The 25,648-nt window shown below is 37.9% G+C and overlaps 1 protein-coding gene across 1 annotated transcript in view; it reads right to left on the reverse strand.

The window, feature by feature from the left end:
• BLNK (B cell linker) overlaps positions 1 to 25,648 on the reverse strand; it is a 104,991-nt gene that overhangs the window by 74,421 nt on the left and 4,922 nt on the right. The gene's annotated exons all lie outside the window — the stretch shown is intronic.

The following is a 25,648-nucleotide window of genomic DNA, read 5'->3' on the forward strand; positions in this document are numbered from 1 at the left end:
GTGTAATAGTAGCTGAGTGGAAGATTACTTCAACAATGGTTGGGAGACTATTAGCTCCCAGTTTGGTCTGTTCTTGTGCTAGACTTCTGCATGACTCCTTAACCCATGAAAAACTGGGGATGAAAAGAAATAGAATTTTTAGTGTGCCACCTTGGCACGTACAGTGCCCATTCTAGTGCTGCGCAAGCTAATTCGGGTACTGGAAACAGTTTAGCCGAATAATTTAAATAGTTTGTGTAGCTTCCTATACCTTTCACCTCCACGTGCCAACAAGTCCGTGCACCGCACTAAAGCAGCAGAAGTACTTCTGATATTCAAGCCAGTGCGCAGCTTGCAGGCGAACTTCTTAAGTCAGAGTTTTAAGCTAGTCTAAATTAAACCTTTTTTTGTCTATGGATTTTCCTTTAGTGCAAAATTTCCAGTCAAATCTCTGGTTTGTACCCAGACCAAGTGTGTGATTGTACGGTTTCAGTCGAGAAACCTGCTAATGCCAAAACGCCCTCTTTCTCAGCATAGATTCAACAGGGGATAGGTCAGGCTGAAAAGACGTCCATTTAATAGATGCAATTCTAACTCTCCTCCTATTTCTGTGTCAGGAAGAGGAAATGAATTTGCTTGTTTCCTGAGACTTCCTAGGCACACCTATAATGGAAGCGAAATTTCTGAAATGCATACTTTTCAGTGACTTCAGTGATGCTGAGTTTATTGTAATATGATTTATGTTTGCCCAGCTCTATCTGTTTTTCTGAATAACTTCCCCAGCCATCAGTCCCATTCCAAACTGTTTTGCCTTTTCTCTCACTGTCCTATCAGCGTGATAGAGGAGTTTTTATCAGGCATACAAAATGAGACACTAATAACCAGTGTATGAGACAAGGAGATCAAGTGGAGAACATGTAAGATCTCAGAGAAAACATATTTCCTCAGTCTCTATTTAAATTCAAGTGAATCTCTGCATTTCTTTAAGTTCTTTGATATATTTGTTGTGAAAATACGCCATTTCAGACACTAGAGAACCCCCAACATTTAATACTTAGCCTGTAATTATAACTGTAACAAAGAGCAGCTGTATATCTACATGTAGTGCGTATGGTAATTAGCAGATGATCTAGCAGATCTAGAAATCACCAAATTCCTGAGGAAATTTAAAACTATATTGAGCTGTCTGATTGGCAGACAGGCCCATGTGGGCTCATTGAGCCTTCGTCAGCTGTAATGACTCACCAAATTGCCTCTGCAGATCAATGACCAGCAATATTAGGGCCAGTTCCTCCTCTGTTGTTGCACCTTCTAAATAAGAGGAGGAAGCAGCTATGCTTTTTCTTGTAAGGATTTGATTTTTATTCACTCCTTCTTTGCAAAAGAGACTATTTAAACCTTTTCCTGAGTGTATTAAGATTGCTGAGGTATAATGGCTTGGTGATTGCAGCCAAATAACTTGTGTAATTCTCACTGCCCTTCAAGCTGATGTTTGCTGTAATCTGCTGCTTAAGCAGCACTCTGCTGTAGGCAGGTCTTTCTGCACAGACAAGTGCTGCATGTATGGTCAGATCAAGCACTTTTTAAACTAGCAATTGAGCTTGACAGAGGAGCAAGCCATGGATCTAAGCACTTCCTATACTGGTGAATGTTTTATATAGAGGGGTTTAACTTGAGTCTTTTTTTTTTCCTGTGACAGTCTTCAATAAGGGGATTAAGCTATGAGCCTCCCTGAAGTTTGAGGAGACTGGTGTCTATGGGTCCATCTGAAACCTATCTTTTCTTATTTTTTATGTTTGTGTTGGTGGTCCTCCCCCCCAGCCCCAGTAAATTGCACCATTGATTGCCACTCAGAACTGCTGCTGCATTTTAGCAACAAACTTCTGGTCTTAGGAAAGAGTACAAAAATATCTTGCAAACTCAACATTTTTGAAATTACATGGTAGCTTCTGTAAGAAGATGACTAATTCTTCCAGGTTTTAATCATCCATTGCTCCTGTTGTTGCTGATGATATGCATTGTTAGTGATTCATACTGGCGTGAATGGAATATATTGCAAATGAACATGTGTGATAAAGTCGCTTCTTTCCTGGAGGGACATGAGTTTGCCAGATATACAATGAGGAACTAAAGGGACACATTGGAGTGTTTGGGTCTTTTGTATTTACAGTTTCATGTTAGAGTGCAATTTAGAAAGCATGTAAAAATTATGTTTTCTTCAAACCCGCTATTGATTTCCTCTTTTCTACTGGCTCCTTCATTCACCTGACATCAACTTTCTCAGTAGCTAAGACTAACCAAAACTCATAGCTTGCAAATCAAGCCAGCTTTGTTCTGCAGATAGGATCATGGAAGGGGAGAAACACTGCAAGGGTGCAAATGTTTGAGGTGTATCTCTCGCTCCTTTACTTGCAGAGGTGTATCTTGGATCGGAGCCTATCCTGCTATAGCTGCTTGTCAGCGTGGGTGCTGAGGAAGAGGAAGCCTTACGTCAAAAGCAAAGAGAAGCTAAATTTCTGTACAATCTGGAGCTGCAGATCTGTAAGTAGGTTTATGCGTTTTTGTCTGGAAAAGTTTAGACAGACTCATGCACATGGACTGTGCAGTGCATGCACAGTGAACTGGCATGTCTGAGGTGCTCTGGTTCTGTGCATGTGCTTTGCAAATGGTCAGCACATGTGTGTGTGGCTTATATGCTTTGGCTGGGTGCGACTTACAGCATTTTACAGGCTTGGGGACATGTAGAGGATGACTGGTAGATGGGTAAGGGGTAGTTAGCATGCAAATAGAGTCCTGGATTGAGGAAACTGAGTAAGTGTGGTAGGAAGGTAAAGGAAATGGGGCTCTTGCATGGGATAAACCATTGTAACACAGTCTGTAGCATATATGGCACCTTCACCTGCCCCAGGTTTAGCATGTCTCTAAGGAAGGCTTCCAAGTCACAAACATGGCTGTCAGAAGTCATGGGACCTGGTATGTTTTGGTCTTCAGGCTTGCTTTGGAGATTTTTTGTCATGCTTTCATAGTTCCTAGCTGAGGCTGTGCTAAGGGATATTTTAATAGAGTTATTGCCTCAAAAACATTTTTTAGATGTCTTTGAAGAAGGTTGTTGATATAGTTGATTGTATGATACAGTCTTTTCAACTGTATTTTGAAGTTCATATAAGCACATCTCTTTCCCCTTCCTTACTTTTCAACCCCTCCTTGTAGGTAAGGACCTGTATAAGATGGTTATGGCTGCAGGTGCAAATAATATCTGAACAATCCAGGAGAGCTCTGAAGGATCAGTAGGAGTCTGAAAAGGTCAAATTTTGATGTGAATGAGGATGAGGGGATTCCCTTGACTTTATGATAAACAACCATATTGTGTTGCTTGGTAAGCTGTCAATGTCTGAGGAGTAAAGCTGTGTGTAAGGTGACAGTCTTGTCATTACCTTACAGTAATGCTGAGTTACATTCTGTAACGCTGCCAGTTCTGAGCATGGACCAGTTTGGAGAGGTTTATTGTGAAATGAGTTTGTTGCTTTTTTTTTGTGTGTGTGTGTATATATATAAAAATATAACTTTATATATACATATTTGAATATGATATGGTATAATGAATTTGACTTCCTCCTGATTTTCTTCAGTTTTTTTAGGGGGAAGTAAAGACTCAGATTTATTTGATGTAAAGCAATTTCATGTTATTGCAAAGTAAATGCATAATATATTACAAAAGATCTGTATTCACTATGATAAACTTCTTTATGTTAGGACCTGTTTATGTTTATGGAATCTGTTTGGTATTGACAAAAAGACCTGCAAGAAGCCAGGAGTAGGAGGAATCTACAGCTACAATTTTCATTTCTGACAGACAGAACTGTTAGAGTGTAAATAAAAATGATCTACATTTAGGCAGTCAATATGAGCAAAAATCTGAAAAATCATAGAATTGTAATAATACATGTTAATGTTATCCTCTATTAACTGGCATAGTAGACTGTCTGTAATTAGTCAGAGAAGATATGGCATTTCTTAGTAAAAATGTCCTTATGGAATATAAAAATATCCTTATGGAAGAAGAATAAGATCTCAGTATTATCCTCTAGAAATACAATCTGAGCTATAGACTTTTGCCAGGGATATCTGGCAAAAACTGTCAAGAGTGTCTCAGACTAAGTAAATCATGGAATAAATGCATAGTGGAAATCTTTTAGGTCTTCTTAGATAAAGGAGAACTGTGTGCCACAGGGGGAGAAAAGCAGAAGAGAGGAAAGTAAATAAAATGTGGAATCCTTAAAATTAAAGGTCAATTCAGAAAGAATGGCAGAATAAAGAAATATGATTCTCTTGTGAATGCAGAATTACTATTTTTAAGGTATTTATCAATTTTAAAGTGTGTAAAACTGACACCTAGTGGTAGCAAGAGCACTTTGTGTGCAGAGGCTTTATAGTGAGACCAGTTTGCATAGCGGATGAACAGGTTGTAACTATATTACATAGTGAAATTGCAGTTCCCTGTACTTCAGCCTAATTCAAATCCTGTTCATGTTACAGAGCCGTTCAAATTAAATCTTGCTCCTTTGAGTAATATCTCACTTATGTGAAGCAAGGTGGTGATGTCTCTTCATCTTTATGAATGCGTGGACTCCTACTACAGAAGTGTCATCCTGAAGAACAGTTTCATTAGAGAAGAAAAAGTTGGAAGGGGCATTAGGATTAAAATATTCCCATCTGTCCTGGTTTTGCAGTGATAAAATTTATAGAATCACTTTTCTGTTACATTTTGTTTCAGTTTGTGGCCAGCTGTGGTGTGGTGATCAAGGCCATTAGCAGTTAAATCCAGGGCAGCTGATCCAGGCTGGCCCACAGGTATATTCTGTAACACTAATGTCATGTTAGCTATAAATGGGAAAGCTTGGTAGGGATCTGGGTCTCTTTGCTCTATTTTCCCTTTCTTCTCAATGTTTGTGATCCCTGGAGGAACTTGCTACCACTCTATGAGCTGAGTATAACTCTTTGACTTTTGTATGAGTATTGATATTGTCTTTCTTATTTTATTAAATTTGTTTAAGTTTCAACCCATGAGTCTCCATCCTTTTCCCAATTCCCTTTCTCAGCTGGGGAGGGGACACTGGGTGATAGAACAACTGGTTATTTAGCCCTGGGTGCGGACTAAAGAAAGACAACATCCAAAAAGCTGAGGGATAAGGGTTAAAGAATCTCAGCAGGGTCACTGAGGAAATAGTGAGATTTTAGACCTGTTATGATAAATAGGAAAAGTCAGGCTTTAGAGCTTTAATGCATGTGTCAGGTGTGGCATTACTCACAAGTGTAAGCTTCTCTGGGACGGGAAGCGGGGCTTTGTGGCCAAGGCTCAGATCTCATATGAATTCAGGCAAGATGTGTGGGGTCTGAATCCATAGAACATATAAGCATGTGCTTAAATCATTTTTATCGAAGACAAGAGGGTGTATTTGCTGGGATCTGTGCTTAAGTGTTTTGCTGAGTCATAGTTGATATCTTCATTTCTCATTCATAATTTTATTCAAATAGCATTTAAAATATATTTTTCTGCTTTCTTCTACATTTTGTCTAGCTTATTCAGATTATAGTGTCTTTGAAGAAAAAAACCTTGTTAAAACTCTGTGTGATACCCACCCCAATGAGGCTTTGATTTACCTTTGCCTCCAGTGCTATTACATACATAATGGATAAATTACTAATAAAGAGGAAAAAAAGAGCAAAGTTATGCAAAAATGAAATACTAATTATTTTAAAAACTCTTTAAAAATATGGCTTAGGAGTGCCATATCTATAGTCAAAGGATGTAGTTTAATGAACATAGATTTGAACGCTGCTTTTAAATTTTCCTATCTTCCAGAAAATAAAATGAAAGAGATCAACAACAGAAGACTGGGTAAAGACAGAGAGAAATCTGAAGGAAGAAGGAAAGTAAATGTGCTTTAGTGAAAGTGTAATTAGAAGTGGGCAACAATAATAAAAAAATTATTTTTTCGGGGTAGGCAGTTTGTGGCAAGAATTGTCAAACTATATTGGTTAATTTTTGGCTGTAAATGTTTATTTTACAATCTTCTCAGTTCATTGTAGCTGTTGCAAATATCTCAGAGGTAAAGAATGCTGGTAGCATAATTCTAGTGAAACAGAGCTCCACGCAGTTTCAAGGCTGAGGTGAATCATGCTATGCTGCCTCTATCATCCCATCTCTGTTACTTTCAAAACATGGTGAATCGTATTTGTTGAACAGAAATGTTGATATTCTGCAATGAAACTAAAGTCACAGTATAGAAGTGGTATAAGAAACAGCTGCTGTCATTTCAGACAGGCGAGCCTACTGCTTTAATGTGAAAGCAGAGATGAGCAGCAATCCTGTTTGTTGCAGAGCTGCTCTGTAAGGACAAGATTATTTGTTAACAGTCATGCCAGCCAGAGCTGGGTGATGCAGTCTTATCTATACTGAGCTGGTAATCCAGTGCAGGTGCTTAACAGTTCTAATATACTTTTGACCTTTCAGGTCTGAGCATGGGAGTGGATGCAATGACATGAGGCCAGTTGCTATGTGCAGAGTCACTCTGGCTTTGCCTGCACTCACTGGGGCTTCTCCCTGCTGTTTGGACACTGATGCTTTTCCAAAGTAGTGAAAGCATTAGGGTAAGTCATGCTAGTGGCACCAGAATTGTTGATACACATGATAGCTCTAAGATTTTACAGCAGCCATATCTGCATTTGGCTTATATAAGACCTCACGTAGTACAAATGAAGTTGTGTTGGTAACAGTGTCAGTAGCAAGGGAATATATTCAGGAAATGCTTGGTGTAAATAGGACTGTTGGGGATGGGTTTCTTGGTCCACTGTGGATTTGTCAGCCATCAGGAAGTGCTGCTGCTATTTTGTCCTCAGGCACGGTTTTAGTTAAACAAGACTGCTCATCTAATGTTTTGTTACTAAGAGCCGTGTTCAACATGTTTTGGGAGTTTGAGGTTTAGAAGTCTATCATGCTGGAAGGAACAGTAGAGTATTTTACATTTTTTAGGACAATCAGGATTACTTTAGCACCGTTGATGGAGATGTTTGTAGTGTTGCTGCTCTATCACTTCAGGTCAAAACCAAGAGTTTTTTTTATTAATGATTTGATTAGGTTTAGTATGTATTGAGCTACTGTATGGTTTTGCCAGAACTCCAAGGCTGAGAAGTCTGTACTGTATACCCTGCCACATTTATTTAACTGTTGAGATGTTAGGAACTTGTTTTTTCTTTGACAGAAAGATATTTTCCTGTGACAGTAGCTCAGTGAATCCCTGTGGTTTACATTATTTTGAGGAAACTGTCTTTTGCTATAGTACCTGAAGTACGTACACTTAAGGTTAACCATTTTTGCTTTGAAAGGGCTCCAGTGAAAGATTAAACTAGTTGATCCTTTGTTTTCATTTATGCTATGAGTGGGTTTGCCTGTGATTTATTTGTTTATGATTTAGGGTTTCCAGCCCATTCTGTACCCCAGGAGCTGCTTGCTCACACTTGGCTATCCAAGACTTTTTTTGAACCTATCTTATTCAATCTCACATGCTGAATGAATGGTCCTCTCCCTGAAAGCTGGCTGCAGAAATAGCCTTAGTCTAAGACAGTAAAACTTGATCTGCAACATAAATCTGTCTTTTTGGTGCATGCAATGGGAAAGTTCATGTTATTTTTCCTAGAACATGGGTGTCCCCATTGGTCTTAGGCTGACCTGATGGAGAGATTAGAGGATTCCAATGTTCTTTCAAAAATTATGCTGTCTTCCTCACTGACAGTGTAATGCTCTGTGGGCTGAGCTCTATATTTGCATGTCCTTATTGAAAGGACACTTACTGGAACACAGAAAATAAAACCACTTCCCATATCTTTATAGTAATGCACTGCTATATGCTTAAGCAAATTAAAATGGGTTTTAGTGTTTGAAAAAGGAAGTAAGTCACCACATACAGAAATAACAACTGCGACCACTAGAAATTTAGCCTTAGCAAAAGCCAGTAGAGCCTGCTGCTGATGCAGGCTGATGTGGGCTGCAAGATTAGGAGGTCTGTTTTTTTTTTTTTTTTTTTTTGAGAAAAGAGAATTCAGAAGAGCCAGCTGCAAGTCTTCTAGCAGAGCCATTTATCTCTAAAAATGCTTCATCAATTAAAACATTGTTTTGCAGGATTCCTTTCACCTCATTGATGATTAAGAACGTAGAAAAACTTAGGCAAAGTTGAATCCATTTATTTTGATGTTTTTAATATAAGGTGAAAGGCCCAAATGAGGCATGTCAATAATACTGCTTTAGTGGTTCCAAAACATTTTAATTTTGCTTTTATGGGGAAACTTGCAACTATTCATTCTGATTCAGAATAAAAGGAAATATTGAAGTGTTGGAAGTTCCATTTTTGGCCACATCTAAGAATTAATGGCCTGGAAAATATTTCTAGTCTGTAGTCAAGATACCAGTGACCTGACATCTCCAAGAAACAGGACATGCTGCAGAAATGTCCTCAGCATGGGGCTCTGCTGGAAGCAGAACTGGTGCTTTAGGAATTGACCTTTCCCCAGGTCTCAGACCAAGGTGGGAATGCACTAGCCTGTTGACCAGTTTGGGACACAGTTTAATAGTGACATCTAACAGGATATACACTGTCAGCTTCTTTTAATAATCTTGCCCTTTGACAGGGCTGAACCATGTGTGAGGCCAGCTGCTGCTTCCAGCTACATGAGTCCCCTTCCTATCACTGCGTGCAGGTGATTTGAGTCAAGTGTGCCCCTCTGCATCTAGCTTATTAAAACAACACTGTTGTGAAAACAAGATTCTCCATTGGCCATGCGGTTACATGCAATTGCTTTCTATTTCATCTTTTCCTACCTAAACAATCTCTTTTTTCTACCTAGTATATCCTTAAGTGAGCAGACCTCTCCACCATGGTCTGTGTACCAGGCTCTTGCTGAGGTGGGAGTAGGGGGGCTCTTCCAGGATCCTCCCTACCTCTGACAGAGTCTCTTGCCCCTAGATAACCTGAGCAAGTTTTATATTAATTGCCTCGTATCCTATTTCTGGGGGGGTGTTTGTTAAAACGCAGCTAGCGTTGGAATGATGGCAGAGGCTGTCTCAGTGGAAGGCGCTTTGTGCACTCCATTGAAAAACAAAAGTTCTGTCTGTTTTCTGGGTATTAAGAGTTCCCATCCTGCTCTTGTGAGGGAGGCTGAAAATGACAACAGGAAATAACACAGGAGAAATCAATTCTCAGGTCACTAATAGGTGAGACTGGCAAGGACTCTTGCTACTTGGGGAAAGTTAAGCCATAATCCTACTTAAATGCTGCTATACAGGACAAAAAATTGCATCGGGAGACTCCGCAGGTGTCTCAGGCTGTTGGGAGCAAGGGGATCAATCTTGGAGAATCCCACAAAGTGGGAGACTTTGGGCCTTCAGCTCTCCCCTGCTGGCCAAGGGCCTGGGAACTGTGCAGAAGGGCTCCCTGCTGACACTGCCTGCAGAAGCAGCTGCCTTCCACTTTCCTACATCTGGACAAAAACAGTAATTATAACAAGAAGTGCTGGGAAATAGCTGAGCCTGAAAAGGCTGTACAGAAGGGGTGTGAGAATCCTCTTGCTTCTTAGAGCAAATACTATGGCAGAAGTGGTCAGCAATCTTAAAATTGCAACAGCAGTCTTAAAAGCAAAACCTATATGTGAGAGTATTTTTGAGAGATTAAGAAAGATCATACGCATAATTGTAAGCACATTAAATTTCATCAGGGGAACTAGAAGTAGCTAATCTTAATGATAAGAATAAATGCCCTTGCTGAATCAGAAACCAGATGTGACTCTGTACATGCCTGGCGGCTCCAAACGTTTCTATGGCTGGCCACCTTCTGTTTGGAAACAAACCACAATAAGCTCCTTACACTTTTACATTGAAGTAACAATTTTATACGCTCACCCAGAAATCTGCTGAGCTACGTAACTTTGAAAATACCCCCTGGATAGTGGGGTAGGTTTGCTGTACCTTCTTTGATACTGGTTTATATTCTTGAGGTAGTGCTTTAGTTCTACAGTTTAGCTTCATTTTAATAATCACAGTATTCAATACGATGAAGATCCCTTACTGTAAAGCATACATGCTAGATTTAAGTTGTTGTAAGAACTTGGCCTTCATGACTGTTATGTGTTGAAGAGACCAACTGCCAATACTGTATGCAGCATGTGGCACTGGCTCAAACAGAAGCTATTTCTGCCACTGGAGAAAGGCACTTGTATTTGTTTATGTCGGTAGGTGTCTTTATTCAAAGCACGAACCTCATCTGGGTTGGGTCTCAGTATGGTGAGTGTGGATGAGGACTTCTAAGACGGGATAGAAGACATGTATAGCATAGAGTGGTGACCTCTTTCCTGCTCTGTGACACTGTGCAGAGTGCTGCTTAGTGATTTATGGCCAGGGCACAGCCCCAAGTCATGAGATCCACCTTTTTAAGGGGCAAAACCAAAGACTAGTACAGTATTAATCAATGCTTACCAGTGACACAAATAGTTTAGAAATTTTCTTGGTAAGTACTTGGCTACAAAGCTATTTGATATTTGATTTAAACATCAAAGATATTGATATTTGATTTAAACATCTGCTTTATTTTCTCCAATTTGGAAATTTGAAAGACAGCCTGTAAATATAATACTCTCTCCCATACCTCAACATCCCCTGCCTTTCTGGGATGCCATTAGATTTGTTAGTATGCTTAAATGGTTTAATTAAAATATTTTCTGGTCCAATGCAATAAACCATGTCTTCTGTCAGTGCAGCGTGTCTGATGCTAATGATGCTTCTGGATGATAGATTGTTGTGGGGACAGCTACAAAGGTAAAGAGTAATTTAATTGGAGAGGTTTGATTTCCCTTTAGTATGGCTATCATGAGCTGAACAGATAATGCCAGTTAGAAAGTAGCAAAGGAAAAGGTGCTTTGAAAATTGCTAATCTCCTTTGTTCTTATATGGAAGCTTAACAGTATAATGACCCATTTGTCAAGTGATGTATGTCTGTCTAGTACATGTTAAACTATTAGTTGCATTTCACTAGGAAAAAGGAGATCTAGTTTTGGATAGACAATATTAGGTTAAACAAAGTTGCCAGTGTTCGTGTGCATATATATTTCTCTGCAGAATATCGGTACATAAACGATATAGTATTTCTGTGTTTTCTACTTCTGTATTGCTGCTTGGTCTTTATACACAAACATTTATTTATTTGGATTTCATGCTGGATCTGAGTACTTATTCAAGGTTCTGGGGCACAGAGTGTGTATCTCATTCACTTCCCTCTCAGCGCTATGAATCTTCAAAAACGTAAATATCATTCTTTTCTCTTTGACACTTGATGTTAGCCAGTGAAGTCCCTATCTACATCTGAAGCTCTCAAAGGTTCTAATTATTCAGACTGTACAATCCTGCTCTTGGTATGTTCTGCATTGATTTTTATAGCATTAGACACTGTTCAGGAATAGATATGAAACAGACTTCCTTTTGGCTCTTTCTTGAAGTGAACTGACTTATTTGTGAACAAGGCAATTAAAAAGTGGGTTATAAAAATGACGGCAAATGTCATCGGAATTACTGTTCTACTATACATAAGCATACATGAATCTCTTTTAGAAAAACCCCTGTTTCCACCAATTTTTAAAATTTAAATTGCAGTAGTTAGTAAGTGTGGTTCTTGCAGAGAAAGAATTAGTAGGATATAAATTTAAAATGTCTAAAAATAAATATATCTCTGTTTCAAGGCTTTACAAGTCAATGACCGAACATGTTGACAACCAAGATTAAATGCTTACAAGAAATCCCAAATTTCCACTGAGATACAGACACTGTTTCCTTTCCTGGCAGTTCATGAAACAATAACATTTGAATTTCAGTCCGGTACCATCTGACCATTTTGGAGCAGTATATCTTTAAATCTATTAGCAAGCTTGTGCAGAGTTTAGAGTCGGAGAAGAAAGGAAAAGCAGCATGTTTTCTCTGAGAAAAGTTGAGCTTTGAAAGCTACTGAAAGTTTTGGAATGCTAAAAGACAAACCAGCTGAGATAGATACATTAATGGACAAAGAGCAAGAGAAGAGGTCAAAACTGTGCATGCAAATATCCTTTCACATCCTAGTAATTTCTGCAGATTCACATGGCTTCAAAAATAAGCTCATTCCAGGGATACAATACACATATTTGCAACCAGTTCTAATATTATTCTGTCATTATAATGGTATCTGAAAGCCAGTGATATTTATGCTAGCACAAAAGAGACTAAAACGTTAATTTAAAATTAGTCTCCTGAGCCCAGTTGTCTTGTGTGTGGGAGCAGTTTCCTTTTAGGAAAATGTCACTGTTGGTTGACTTTTTCTCTCCCTTTCTCCCCCTCCAATCGTTGACTAATACAGAAATTTAACTTGCAGTGAATATTTCCATTTTTACTTATGTGCAATTTAGTCTTTTAATCAAGGTGTTAAACCAATTTATACTGCAGAGTGACTGTACTATTGTCTACAGAAGCAAACTAGAAATTGAATGTACATCGAGCACTAATATAAAAATCATATGCTGCTCCCTAAATGATTTGATAGATTTGTGAAAGTCAAGAGGCAACAATGGACAATTATCATCTCTTACATAACAGCCATCCTTATGCCTGGGCACATACACTTGTAAAACAGGAAAAGAACAGGAAAAAAAACCCAAACATTTGAATTTTGATATGGGTCAATTAATTAAATATTAAATGTTGACAAACTTTGCATGTATATTAGAAGTTAATCCACCACTGTGTTAAAAGGTTTGTAATGAGTTCCATATCTATGCGAATCCAGTCCTTTTGTAAGCGACCACAGGCAAAATAAAATAACTTAATTGGATAAAACCAGTCAATTTTGATTACATAAGTTTCCTTCATATTTCAATAAATATTGTAAGTACTATCTTTCAGCAGGGCTTTCCATGTTCACTTCAGTGACTAAAGCTACTAGCAATGAGCATATCACTTCAATTATATCATACAACTACTTGTAGCTATTTCTGGTGCAATTAAAATTTAAAAATGTAAAAAACTATCTCCTTAATAAATTAAGATGGCCACAGAATGGGTGTTGTTGCTAAATCTATATTTTGTCTTCACTTATTTTTCTCAGTATGGGAGGGGAGGTAAGAACAGGTTTTAAATTTCAGACATGCAGACTTAAAAAGCAAAGTCCATTTAGAAATTTCTCCTTATAAACTAATGAAATAACCTATAATGGTGGGCACCTCCCCCATAAACCTAAACAAAAGTATTGTATTTCTACTTCAGAAAAATAAAGCATTAAGTAATAAAAGTTAATTTTCTTTTCCTTTAGTACTTTCTAACTACAGGTTTTTCATGTGACTGTAGTTACTCAGCCATGTAATATACCTGCATAGTATGATCAGATGCCTTCTAAAGTACTTAAAAGTATTACTTGTTTTTCCTCATTTTCTTGTATTGCATCACCTGCCAAGTAAAAGACCCTGGCATTTCGTGTTCTAAACGCATTTGTAAAATGAATACTGCTTCCCACTATTATCTTTATGTGAGAGAGTGAATCTGCAGCTCGTTCAAATGTGTACGTGAGCACGCACATGTTCAAATGATGGATGTTGGGATAGTTGTTGACCTTCTGACTGATGGCCATGCTTATGGGGAGTGTCTGTGGATCTGGGTACCATTTAGCATGACAAAAGTGGCTCTATTTGGCTTTAGCTGTTTAAAATTCATATCCAAGATTTCATGAATATGAGTTACTTCAAACTGAAGCTCAACAAAAGCAAAATCATATTCAAGAAATTCTTGGCCTTGGAACCATATCTCATGTTACATTGTGGAAATCCAGCTATTGTCTGCAAATGTCAGATTGTACCCATTTCATCTGTGCTGCCCAAATGGATATTTCCCTTGTTTGGAACCAATGTGGTGGCTTGTGTTATGATGAAAAACATAGGAAAACATTAAAAAAAATCTCCTATAACCTAATTGTTGAGTTTCTCAGTTTCTTATGTTCCTGAATTTATTCATGAGCAGAGTCACAAAAATCCTTCAAGACCCAACAGAAAATGTAGTGCTACAGTGTAAAGTTCAAGAATACTTAATTGGACAGGGAAAAGAAAGAAATGATAACACCATAAATAATGCATGGTACAGTTCTAAAAAAGACTGAAATTTTGTTGGTAGAGGACTTTCTGTTGGGAAAGTGTATGTGCTATGACCAAATATAACCCCAGGCTTTGGGGATGATACCCTCATTCTTACAGATTTTATTTGCTTTTCTTCCTATTGGCTCTTTAAAATTCAGTGCTGTGTTTGTACAGTTGCATTTCAGATACTCTGTGAACCACCTGAATCAAAAGCATTTGGGTAAGAAGATGAGTTTTTGAGGTTTTTCTGTTTGTTCCAGTGAAGAGTCTCCTTCACTTACAACATGATGCTGGCACATATAGACATTTATCTAATCTACTTTTTATATACTACAGGACCCAGACAATCTAATGCACAAATGAAGTGTTGTGTTTCCCCCTTCACAGGAAACTAGGGATTCAGGGCAAATGTCAGCATTTTCCTTTGGCAGTTCTGAGTGAGTGAAATAGGTTGTCAGCCATAAATATCAAATACACATTTGTAATCTAGTGTCTGTATTTTTTATAACAAAAAAATTGTACAACCTGTATAGTTATTTGTTTCTATCTTATCCTACATTCAGATGGTTAAGCACTCTGCCTACTCATATTATGCTGATCAGATGTTGTTTTAGGATACTGGGATGTTTAATGGAAAATCAAGTTTTTATTCTGTCAGGGTCATACTGTGACAAATCAATCCAGGGCATTTGTAAGATTTCATTAGTTCTCAGTCTTACACTTTTCAAGGACCATGTTGCAATAGATGCAGACAATAACAGCTTTTAAAAATGTAGATTGCATTCAAGTAGCAAGGGGCAAAACAGTTAAACTGTTAAGCAAAAAAAAAACCCCATCTACACATGAACAGTGGAGAAAATAAAAAGAAAAGCACAGAAACTGAATAAAAGCATTCTATAGGAGGTCTTAAAAATATTAATTAACAAAATAGCTTTCATAGGAATTTTGTGCTTATTTGTTTACTAATACTGTAGGTAACAGTACCTAGAGGACACCAAGTACCCTACCAGTAGAAGCTGTGCTTCTGCATTTGCCACACTAATGTGAATTTTGGACAGATTTTACCCTTCAGTATTCCAGAGGCCTAAAATACATTAAATGATTGAAATTCTTATTCTTCTAAGCACTGGTTTTGTGGGACCACTGGGAATTCTAATTTCTTTCCAGCACGCCTCTTTCTGAGTGCCAGTGTGTGGTGTGGTTTTCCAGCAATGCAACCCAAACTTCAAGCCAGATTCCCTAATGGTAAAGTCTGTGCTTATGCACAGAATTGGCACTGGGGGAACTCACTAATGAAATATCTCTGCAATTGCATTTGCATGTTTGTTTGTTTGTTGTTTTTTTTTAACGTGGGCAAATTCCATGAATTTTTAGATATGGAAAAACTGATAAATATTTAATAGTGTCCTCTGAGCCATTCTAGGAATGGCTGCGAGCTTTTGTTGCTCTTAACAGTATGTTGATTACTGACAGGTTGTGCGAGCCATCTGCTGATCATTTTAAATTAAAGACAATACTACATTGAAATTTAGCAGTCAGTACATTTGTAGCAATCTACAGGTTTGCTGTTCCTGTTTTGTTTGCTCTCCCCCTGCCCTCAGCATCATGCTTATTCAGAGCAGATGGCATCATGTAAAAGAGAACAGGATGGCTTCATTTTACTAACGGAAACGCCCTGACACTTGGTTACTTGGTCTTTATCTGTCTCTGTGTTTCTTGTTTATATAAATCTGCATTGCAGACTTCATGGATTTTCATTTTTAGCTGTGTGAAGCCTTTTAATACAGCCATAACAGCTCAGTCAGCATTAGCAAAATATGCTCAGGTTATTGTGGGTTATATCTAGCTCTTAGGCTACAAGCGTGTCTACATAAAAAATTTACTGTCAGAACTGTCCTGGTGTAATCATCCTCATGTAACACCCCTGTGGATGTCTTGTTGGGACTAACAATGTTCTTTTTTGCTTTAGTTCATGTCACTTTACATTTAGCAGCCTTATAGTAGCAGTGTCCAGACAGGTTTAGAAGTTGTTTCAAAAAAAGTGTACTTCTTTCTCTGCTCTTTTGGGAAATTAAAGTTACTTTTATTTATTTTTAAATAATTATTTCTAGTCATCTTTCATTTCTGTAATCAGGACTCCGATCAGTTCTGCTTTGATTCATCAGGAATAGCAGCTCAAAATGTATCTCCTTGGAAATTTATCTCATTTTGGCACTAGCATCACCCACTGGCCCAAGTAGCATGTCAATATTTGGGGCCTTTCCAGGTTCCCTCTGTTTGGAATAGAAACTTATGCTAAAGCCAGCTGTATTATTTAGTGCAATCCTGTATTTACACAGAAAATTAAGTCCTCCCTTCCTGAACCCAGTGGAAATAAACAACTTAAATCTTCAGACTCTCCCTGCCCTGTTCCCAAGGAGCACTTTTTCCCTACTATATTGTCTGGGTCTCGCAGGATTTCCTTGTTTTCAGTGGAATTGTATGTATTCACCTTTCCAAATCAACAGAGCCCTAAGAGTTGTCCCTTTCTTAGAAAAACTCCTTTACAAAATTGATTTTTAACCATGTTCATGCTTTCTCATGAGAATCAATACTATTCAGCTGGTTTTAGTCTTTGCTGCAGAAAAAGGTATTTTCCCAGAAACCTTCAGAAATATCTTCCAGGCTAAGAGCACTATGGTCCCCCTCATTAACAAGACAGTTAAATTAGTGTGAGTGCTTTATCCTTGGGAACTCTTGGTTTCATTAGACTGAGATTGCGTCTACTTCGAATTTATTGTCAATTTCTTTTCATTGTAATGTTAAGGAATGATAGAGTTAAGAGTTCAGCTTGGTCAGTGAGGTCCAGACATCTATAACCTATTGTCCTCACTGCTGTATTTCTGTTACATGATTACTAGTTTTCCAGTATTTCTTTTTACTCTTAAAAAAAGATACTACCTAGGGTAACTCTATGGCTATTATAAATTGATGTTGTAAGAGTAAATTTTCTTATAAATTAAAATTTCTGATAATAAAAAAGATTCCCGAGAAAGAAATTGGACCCAAAAATGAACATAAATTCTTTACTGTTTCCCTCATTGTATTAAAGACGTATATGAGATGTCATATAGATGTGAGAGCAGCAAAATCAAATGGGCTTTGGCTTTCCCTTCCTGTGGACACACTGTTACCTCCTGATTAATTTTCAGCTTTGCTTTCGTATCTCTTTTACCTGCAATTTTTAGTGTAACACACCCTTTCACAGAACCAGCGTAGGCTCTGTTGTTGGTAAAATGGCTTGTACACATAACTGCTGTGGATGTACAGTGGGAGTGAAAGAGTTTAAGTTTTTAGTTCTCTAACCTCTTTCGGTCATTTTGGTTCATAGGAAATGATATTTACAGAAGGAAATGCTACTTGCAAATTGATTAGTGTTCCCACCAGTTAGTTCAAGTCTTTCTCATCCTTCTGTGAAAACAGGGTTTTAATTTTTAAAAGCCAAGTGCTCCTGCAAAGCTTGCATTCCTGAGCTTTATTTTCTTCCACTCTGCCAGAAAGGTAGAGTACCGATCTTATGCAGGTGGCTTTGTCTAAATCTGTATCTCTGGGAAATTCTCACTGATTGTTCCAGTTTCATTCTTTGTTAGTAAAAAGCATGAAGTATAACTTCCTCAAATGCTTCTACCAGCCACAGTTGGCTAATGCTTTCCAACTGCTGTGTGTCTTGAGTGACATTCTGACAAACATAGGCAAAACTGTCTGTAATTGTCTAGTATGGTAGCTTTGCATTGCCGGAGCTGCAGCTATCAGCATGTAATGACAAATTTGGTCCACTCTTACGTATGCATATATATGTATATGTTATTTTAATAAGAAAAGTATGCATTGGGAGAAGAGAAAACCTGCTATCTTTCCTGCTTGAGATATTTTGCTGAATTCCTGTGGGACTGGCTCACCAAAACTTACAATTACTTCATTAAATAATCTTTATATAACTTACAATATGTCTTTTCCTGCTGCTGATTTTTGTGTCCTTTTTGTTTTTTTCTTGTAAGATCAGTGCTGTACAGAAGATAAACAATGATGAAACGAACTTGGCATTTTAGTATCAGTTTCCCATATTCACCTGCCTCTTCAAGGATAAAATAAAGAGTGGAGAATTAGGAATTTATAGCCCTGCATTGGAAACAGCTAATATGAAAGCAGAAGGACTAAATTGTGGCGTTTTAGGGACTTTAGAAGATTTCTGAAATGGTTAGCAGCTGGTATTTAACAATGGGAGAGTGGTTATCATTTCTGGCTAGATTTTTAAAAATGACTAATGATTTTAGACATTCGTGTTGTGAAGTTCCAACTTGCACACATTGTAAAAGCTCCTGATTTTTCAGGAAGGAAAGAGTACAAAAGCACCCAAAATGAAGATTCTTCAAATCACAGATCGTATCTAAAGACAATTTCCTAAAATGACCTCAGAGGGAGTGCATTTATATAACTGGGATGTTTGAACAAAGCAGAAACAGGAGGAAGTACAAAATTGGAAAGCCTGAGACTGTGTGGAGTTTTCCTATTTTTCAGCTCAAGGCTTACAAAGTCCATGTTGGAAACTGTGACACAATGGCATAAAATTTCCACAACCTCTCACATTTTTTCATGTTCCTTGAGTTTGAAAGGTCCACAAATCTTGAAGGAAATTTTTAATAACATTTAAAATTATCAGTAAACTTTAAGAACAAAGAATTCTGCATCGAAATATATTCCTTTAATCCATATTTAATGTAGTTATGACTAATTTGACATTTGTAATTTAGTTGGATTGTTGTGTGCCTGAGCTTAAAGACTGGAAAGCAGACAAGCACTTCGCATCATTTGCAGGTACTGCATAAACCAAACACATTTATGTTCAAATCATTTCTGGCAGCAGGATTTGGAATATGAATAGAAATGCTGTTCTGTCACAGAAAAAATTAAGGGGCCACTCCTGCAATGAATACTTTTGTGCTGGCTTGGGATTTCTTACTGCAGGATTACATTTCTAGATCATAGCATTAGACAGTTTTATTAAATTTCTTTTGAGATATTTGAAAATACTTAGCAGGGAAATAATTCAAAATGATTGTATACAAATCCTGTTTCTAAGCTAACATTCATGGGAATCTGGTGATAATGATGTTGGACTTTGTATCTTAGTCTAATATTTTCTTTTGAGTGTTTTCTTTACTGATATTAATGTATTTTGAAATTAATATATTGATATATAAAATCACTTGTGTTCTTATGTGTCAGATAATGATGCATAACTTCATGGTTCCCTAGATTTCAGAAACTATCTACATTCAGTAACCTATCTTCATATTTATCTTTTGGGTTTTTTTGAAGAATAAGGATAAATATGCAAATTTTGCTTTTAATTTACAGATGCCTTATGCTTTGTTGAAGATGCATGAATATGTAATGCCCTTGTACCTTACTACTTAATTGAAGATGATTGATAAGCAGCAGATGAGCTAGGCTGTAAAATATTTCCCTTTTAGCTGTGGTCTCTTTAAGGTCACTCTTTGATTCTAGTTACTTTATATGTTTAGCAACATTTTCCTCCTTTCTATGGTGTGTTCTTATCATTTTCTTGTTTTTGAAATGACTGTAAGTACCTGTGACTGCTTTTAGAAACAGTTTCCTACTTGGTAAGAAACAGAGCCAAACCATTCCATACTTGATGGCTGATGATGTTCAGGGTGACCTAGGAAGCTGTTACTGACTGTCCCTTAGCTGGCAGCCCCCCTGCATTGCTTTGCAAGAACTGGTAGAGGGCAAAGATTGCACTTCTCTGCTCTTTGTTACATTTTCTGCCCTCTGTTTTAATACTTTGCATTTGTCTCCCCTGAGGAGAAACTATTTTCAGTTTCCACCTGCCCTGTGAAACTTCCATTTTAAACAGCTTTATTTTAACAGTGTTTTCAATGTCTGTAAAGCACCTTCTATCGGCATAGATGCTAAGGTCACTTGTCTTTGCACAAAAGAGTTCAAGCTCTTAAGGTGCCTGGCTCCTACCACTATCTAGAGTCTTCATTGAGAAAGTGAGCCCAGAGCCTGTAGAAATACCTGGAAATGAAGGTGTTTCTGAAAAAATACCTTTTGTATCTGAGCCAGCTCAGCTGCCTCTGATGGGGAACCTCTACAGCTTGGAAGGATGGAAATGAGGAAAGCCTGTAGGACTGCAAATCAATGAGAAATGTCAGAAGGAGAAATTTCCTTTCATGAACAATAGGACCTAATTGAGGAGAAAAGGGAAAGGGGACCCTGGCTAAAAGCCAAGCAGAAGCAAAGCACTAGGTGTTGGAGGGCACCTAAGGCAAGGAAGTGTAAAGAGGAGGCGGCAAAGAGGGGCTCAGCCCCTGCAAAGTGTATTGAGGAAATGAGAGGTGTTGTGTGTTGGACGGTAGATAAATGTGAATAGGAGAAAGGAATGTCAGAGGAATAGAAATTGTGCAAAAAGGCAATTAAATTAATGCAGTTACATGGCCTAATCATGTTTTGCAGCTGAAAATAGGTATTTTTGTAACATCACATTTCTGCGGTGAACAATTGTTTTTTGTCATAAGGATCTTGTGTGCTTGCCAAAGGCAGGGCAAACAATGCATCACTTCTACTCACACAAAACACTTGGATACCCCAAAATGTTAGTATGGAGGTTTTGTGTGATTGTGAAAAAGCTTTTTTTCATGGCTTTCTGAGATAAGTGGTACGCTATTAAACCCTGGCTATGGAATTGTGGCATTTAGCTGTCAATAGCCAGCCCGAGAGTGTGACTCAACAGTACCTGCAGCTTGCACCATGTTTCTCTGAACCTCACCCATATGCAAGATTTCCATGCTTGCTTGATACCTGGGGAAAATACTGCAAGAGTATTTTGGCCCTTTTCCAGAGGAATTAGGTTATGAAGAATAGTAAGCTGCTTATTCCTGTTTAAGTTTCTAACTTCTGTTGTTTATTTAGGACCTAGAAAACATTTTTTTTTTTTTTTTTTGTTTCTCTGGAAACTCAAGGCATTCATGGTCCAAATTTTATTTGTAAAACTAGGTATACAGGGATGGATGTCAGATCCTATTGGACAGAACCTGATGCTGGTTAGCTCTTTCCTACCAGATATCCAAGCAGCCAAAACCAATTTTCAGTTTTTTTTCATCTATCCTTCCACCTATTCCCCTCACCCATGCTGCTAAAATACCACTCACAGCAATGGGAAACACTCTTAGCTGCAAAGTGGGGAAGTGATTTAGGTCTTGTGGGACTCTACAGCATTCACATAGCAACAGAGAAGCTCTAGGTGTGGTGTGTTCGATCGTTGTGTTCACTAGAGGAAGCAGATGTGGTTCTTGTCCTTCCCTATCTGCTGCTTCTGCGTTGCGGGGATGGGGAGGAGCATCCAAGTGAGATGATAGCTGCTTTTTCTCAGTAGCAGTGCCGACATAAAGGATGTCAAAGGACAGCCTCGGTGAGATGAACCTGGCAAGCTCTGGCAGTGTTGTGCACTGGCAGGGAGGCACGAATCTCCCACAGGAAGACAGAGATTCCATTCTTTAAATATTACTCAAAAATACCCAATAGTGTATTGATGAAGAAAATGGGTCTGGTCTTCTCCAAGGCACTCATATTGCAGCCATGTGATTCAAACCACATTTTGAAAGAGCAAGAAAGAGGAGAAATACACAACAGTTGTTTAGAATCAATGTCTGACCATTTTGCTGTGTTTGAGGTTTCTTTTAGTAAATTTTCTATATACAAATCCAATAAGAAAGTCTGCCTTTTTTCAGTTCTGAAGTTCAATTCAAAATTCACTGTTTTTTAAATATCTTTTTCAATCTGTCACTGGGAATTCAAAAGAGAATTTTAAAAAAACATCAAACAAGCAACCTACTCTTAGAGAGAACTGAAAAGCAGAGCATAGTGTAGCAAGTTCAAACATCAAAAAGCAAGAGAGAATATAATATGCTCTGTGCAGCGCAGCTGTGGCTAAATGCTGATTTGCACATTAGGACTAAATTAGCATCATTCAGATGTGAACTGCATATTGAATAACTATCACAAGTATAGTACTATTGATAAAAAATGAAACTGCACAGTACAACTCAGATCTAATATACCACCCTTTTGCATTTTTAGACTCTGCAGAAGTGTAAAGGAAGAGCTATTACTTCTAAATTTTTATGAAATGCATGTAATTTTGTTTCCTATAAAAGATCAGTTTGATACTCAGTATGTTTATAAGACAAAATATAATATTGCTATAAAAGTGGTTGTCTTTTAGCCACTCAAAGACAAGAAATAGTCAAAGAAAGGACCATATAAATGTTGATTGCTCTCTTTCTGTTCTGAAACCAGCCAAAATTGATTTAAGGTGTTGTGGCCAACTTATCACAGATTATGTGGCTACAGTGCCTGCATGACTTGACTTTGAACATTTTAAACTTCAAAAGACCTTAGTATTGATAAATCCATCTGATTCACTTTCAAATAAAATGTAATTTGCATTTGACATGAAGGACATGTTATGCAGAAAGGCCCCCTAAGAGGTTTTGTGTGAAGTGGTGAGCTTTAGGATAATTACTTTCTGCAGCATTTCCCCAACTTCTGACAACATTTTTCTTTGGAAAAATGAAAAAAATGAGTGTCCTCGCTGAAACCACACAGGAAACAGGCACATCTGGTGTGTTGGTGGTTACATCCTGTGATAAATGTGCAGCATGCTGGCTGCAGGTGTTGCTTTCCAGGAAAGCTACCTTCCAGCGGTTCTCACCAGCAGGCCAACACGCTGCCTGCCCCAGAGTGGCATTGCCTCTCTGAATTTTGGCATATCTCACTAATACAAAAAGCATGTGCTGCATATGCTTAGGGTGTCAGTGCCATGGCAGAGGTTTTGGGGCAGGTTGGAAGAGTTTTACAGTGAGAAGGGCTTGTTTGACAATTGTGAAGGGCTGCTGGTAGGCATTGAGTTGGCTCTGCTCAGGCTGTCCTCTCAGCCCTCACAGGCACTCTTACGTGCTTTCTGCAGCAGCACTCATGGATGGAAGACAGTTTTTCAGACCGTGCAAAAGTAAACGAGAAAATTGTGCCTCTCTGAATGTGTGGTGGGGGAAAGTTCACTAAATTCTCATGGAAGACACCCCAGAGAGTTGCTTTCTTCTTTATCTGCCAGACTAGAAGGAATTTTCTCTCCAGTGATACTGAACAGATCTCATAGCAAAACCTGATCTGTATCTAAATATTCATCTAACATCAGATAGACACACAGAAATGCTGCACATACATCATGAGATCTACACATGTGCATAGTGTCTATATGCACATGCATATAGTGGCAAACTTGTATTTGCTTTTTAAAAATTATTAATATGTGATGGTGAACCTGCCACTCCTGTTTAGTAGATGGCATCAGGCTTGTTCAAGTGTTTTCTGTTTGATGGGTTTTGTTGTTGTTTTTTTGTTCACTGCTGTCTAGTGATAGATGGCCAGCTTTTCTCTAGTGACTTTTAACTCAGTGTCCAAAGGTGATACTGAACTTCTGTTAAGACTTTGCAGATTGTGGTGAAGTAAATTATATGCTCTTTGTAACTGAATGATAAACTGAGGTGCAAAACCTAAGGTTCTTGCCAAAGGTAATAAACAGACCCAATAAGAGATTCAGGATTTTGGAATTCTGGATTTCCAGACACCTCTACACAAACCAATAAATCCAGTTAGGGAATCATGCTTTAAGTGGTGTAGACAGAGACTCAGATTTTCCGAGTGGAAGTGTGGTACCTTAGCCATCTGGTTACTCCATCATACATTGTTAATGTGGGATCTAATAAGGATGTGCTTTCTAAATCAGGCACCTTGTAATAGAGAAGGAACTTTTCATTCCTAGAATAGTATAGATTTCTTGTATGCTTGGCTCGGAGCTTGGAATAAAAGAAGTGGACTATTGATTTAATTTCTTACAAGTTAATACGCATATTGGCTTGTACATAGGAGAACAACATATTGTAGTTACTCAAATATTGCTATTAATGATAGCAAAATGTAGGTTCTTGATTCATTATTTTTTTAGTATTGTCATAATTAATTCTGTTTCAAGCATGCCTTATTACAGATTTATCATGTTGACAATGCTACTGAACAATTCAGTTAAAGAACACATGAAAGCTGTAGAAAGGTTACTACCAGTGTGTGAGACTTGTCTCATTTTCTCTACAATGCCATCAAAAATGGATGTTGCTCATTGTATCACACATATACTGCCATGTTTTCTGCAGTGCAAAATAATCTTTAAAGATGTGCTAAAGAGAATACATAATTTGGAGAACATACTAGCAAATGCTTTCGTTTTTAATCATACTGCTTTTGTATTGCAGACCATCACCAAATACTATCCATTGTTCCCCTTGCTTTTTTCACTTGTGTTTTGATTAGTTTACCACTGATGTCTGAAAATATTTCTCATATCCTTTTCCACTGCTGCTGTACAGCTTTACTTGCAGCAGGCACAAGAAGCCAACACATTCACCCTTAGCTTTAACTTCACGCCCTGTCATCCAGCAATGGAGATTACAGCACCTTTAGTGATTGAATTTATAATGCATGAATGGGACAGGAATCAGCCTGTATTTGACCGTTTCGTTAGCCCTACTATACTAGCATGAATTGTTAGTAAACCCTAATTTTACTTTGTGGCCATGCAGTTTTAAACAAAGTGAACCTGCATGCACCTGAGCAGCTGTGGTCTAATGGATCACTTTGCAGGATTGAAGCCCTTGTTAACATAAAGAGCAGATATAACTCCTGATGCATCCAGGAAACAGTTTTGTTGAGCAATGAAGTGCCAAGCAAACATAATTTCTCTACAGTGCGTAAATACATTATAACAATTATTTTACCTTTAAAATAGATCTTAAAGGTCTTTTAGTTCAATAGCTATACAAATGGAATTAGCGGTAGAGGAATCATCCCAGTTCAAGGAGTTATTCTGTTCCCCTCTTCAAATTAATTGCAGTGAATTAACCACACACTTATGTAAAAAATTCTACAAAGGTCAACAAAGGTAGTTATCAGATTTTTTCAGACATTGTTCCTGGTATCTGTAAACTTTTATTGTAAAATTCATGTAGAATTCTGTACTAGTCAATGTTCTTAATCATGCAAGTTTTATGAAAAAGCTTTTTCATAAACAATGGCTTTATAATTAAAAAAGCCCCAAACCCCTCTAAGTCATATTTCATGAGATATTCCCGGCCATAGGCATGTGCTAGTGGCTGATTCTACATGTCTGCACTTTCTCTGGAGGGGGAAAAGGGCTGGCTGGGATGTTGTGCAGTGGGATTCCTCGAGTCAGAGATGTAAATCAACCAACTAAAATCGGAAATCAGAGCAACTGATGAAGTGTGTATGAAGAAGGACAATGTCAGATTATTTCCTAGCACTGTAAGGAATACAAGCCCCACGCTGAAATACGCTTGAATGA

Source organism: Nyctibius grandis, chromosome 4 (genome assembly GCF_013368605.1).
Source record: "Nyctibius grandis isolate bNycGra1 chromosome 4, bNycGra1.pri, whole genome shotgun sequence".
Classification (NCBI taxonomy): domain Eukaryota; kingdom Metazoa; phylum Chordata; class Aves; order Nyctibiiformes; family Nyctibiidae; genus Nyctibius; species Nyctibius grandis.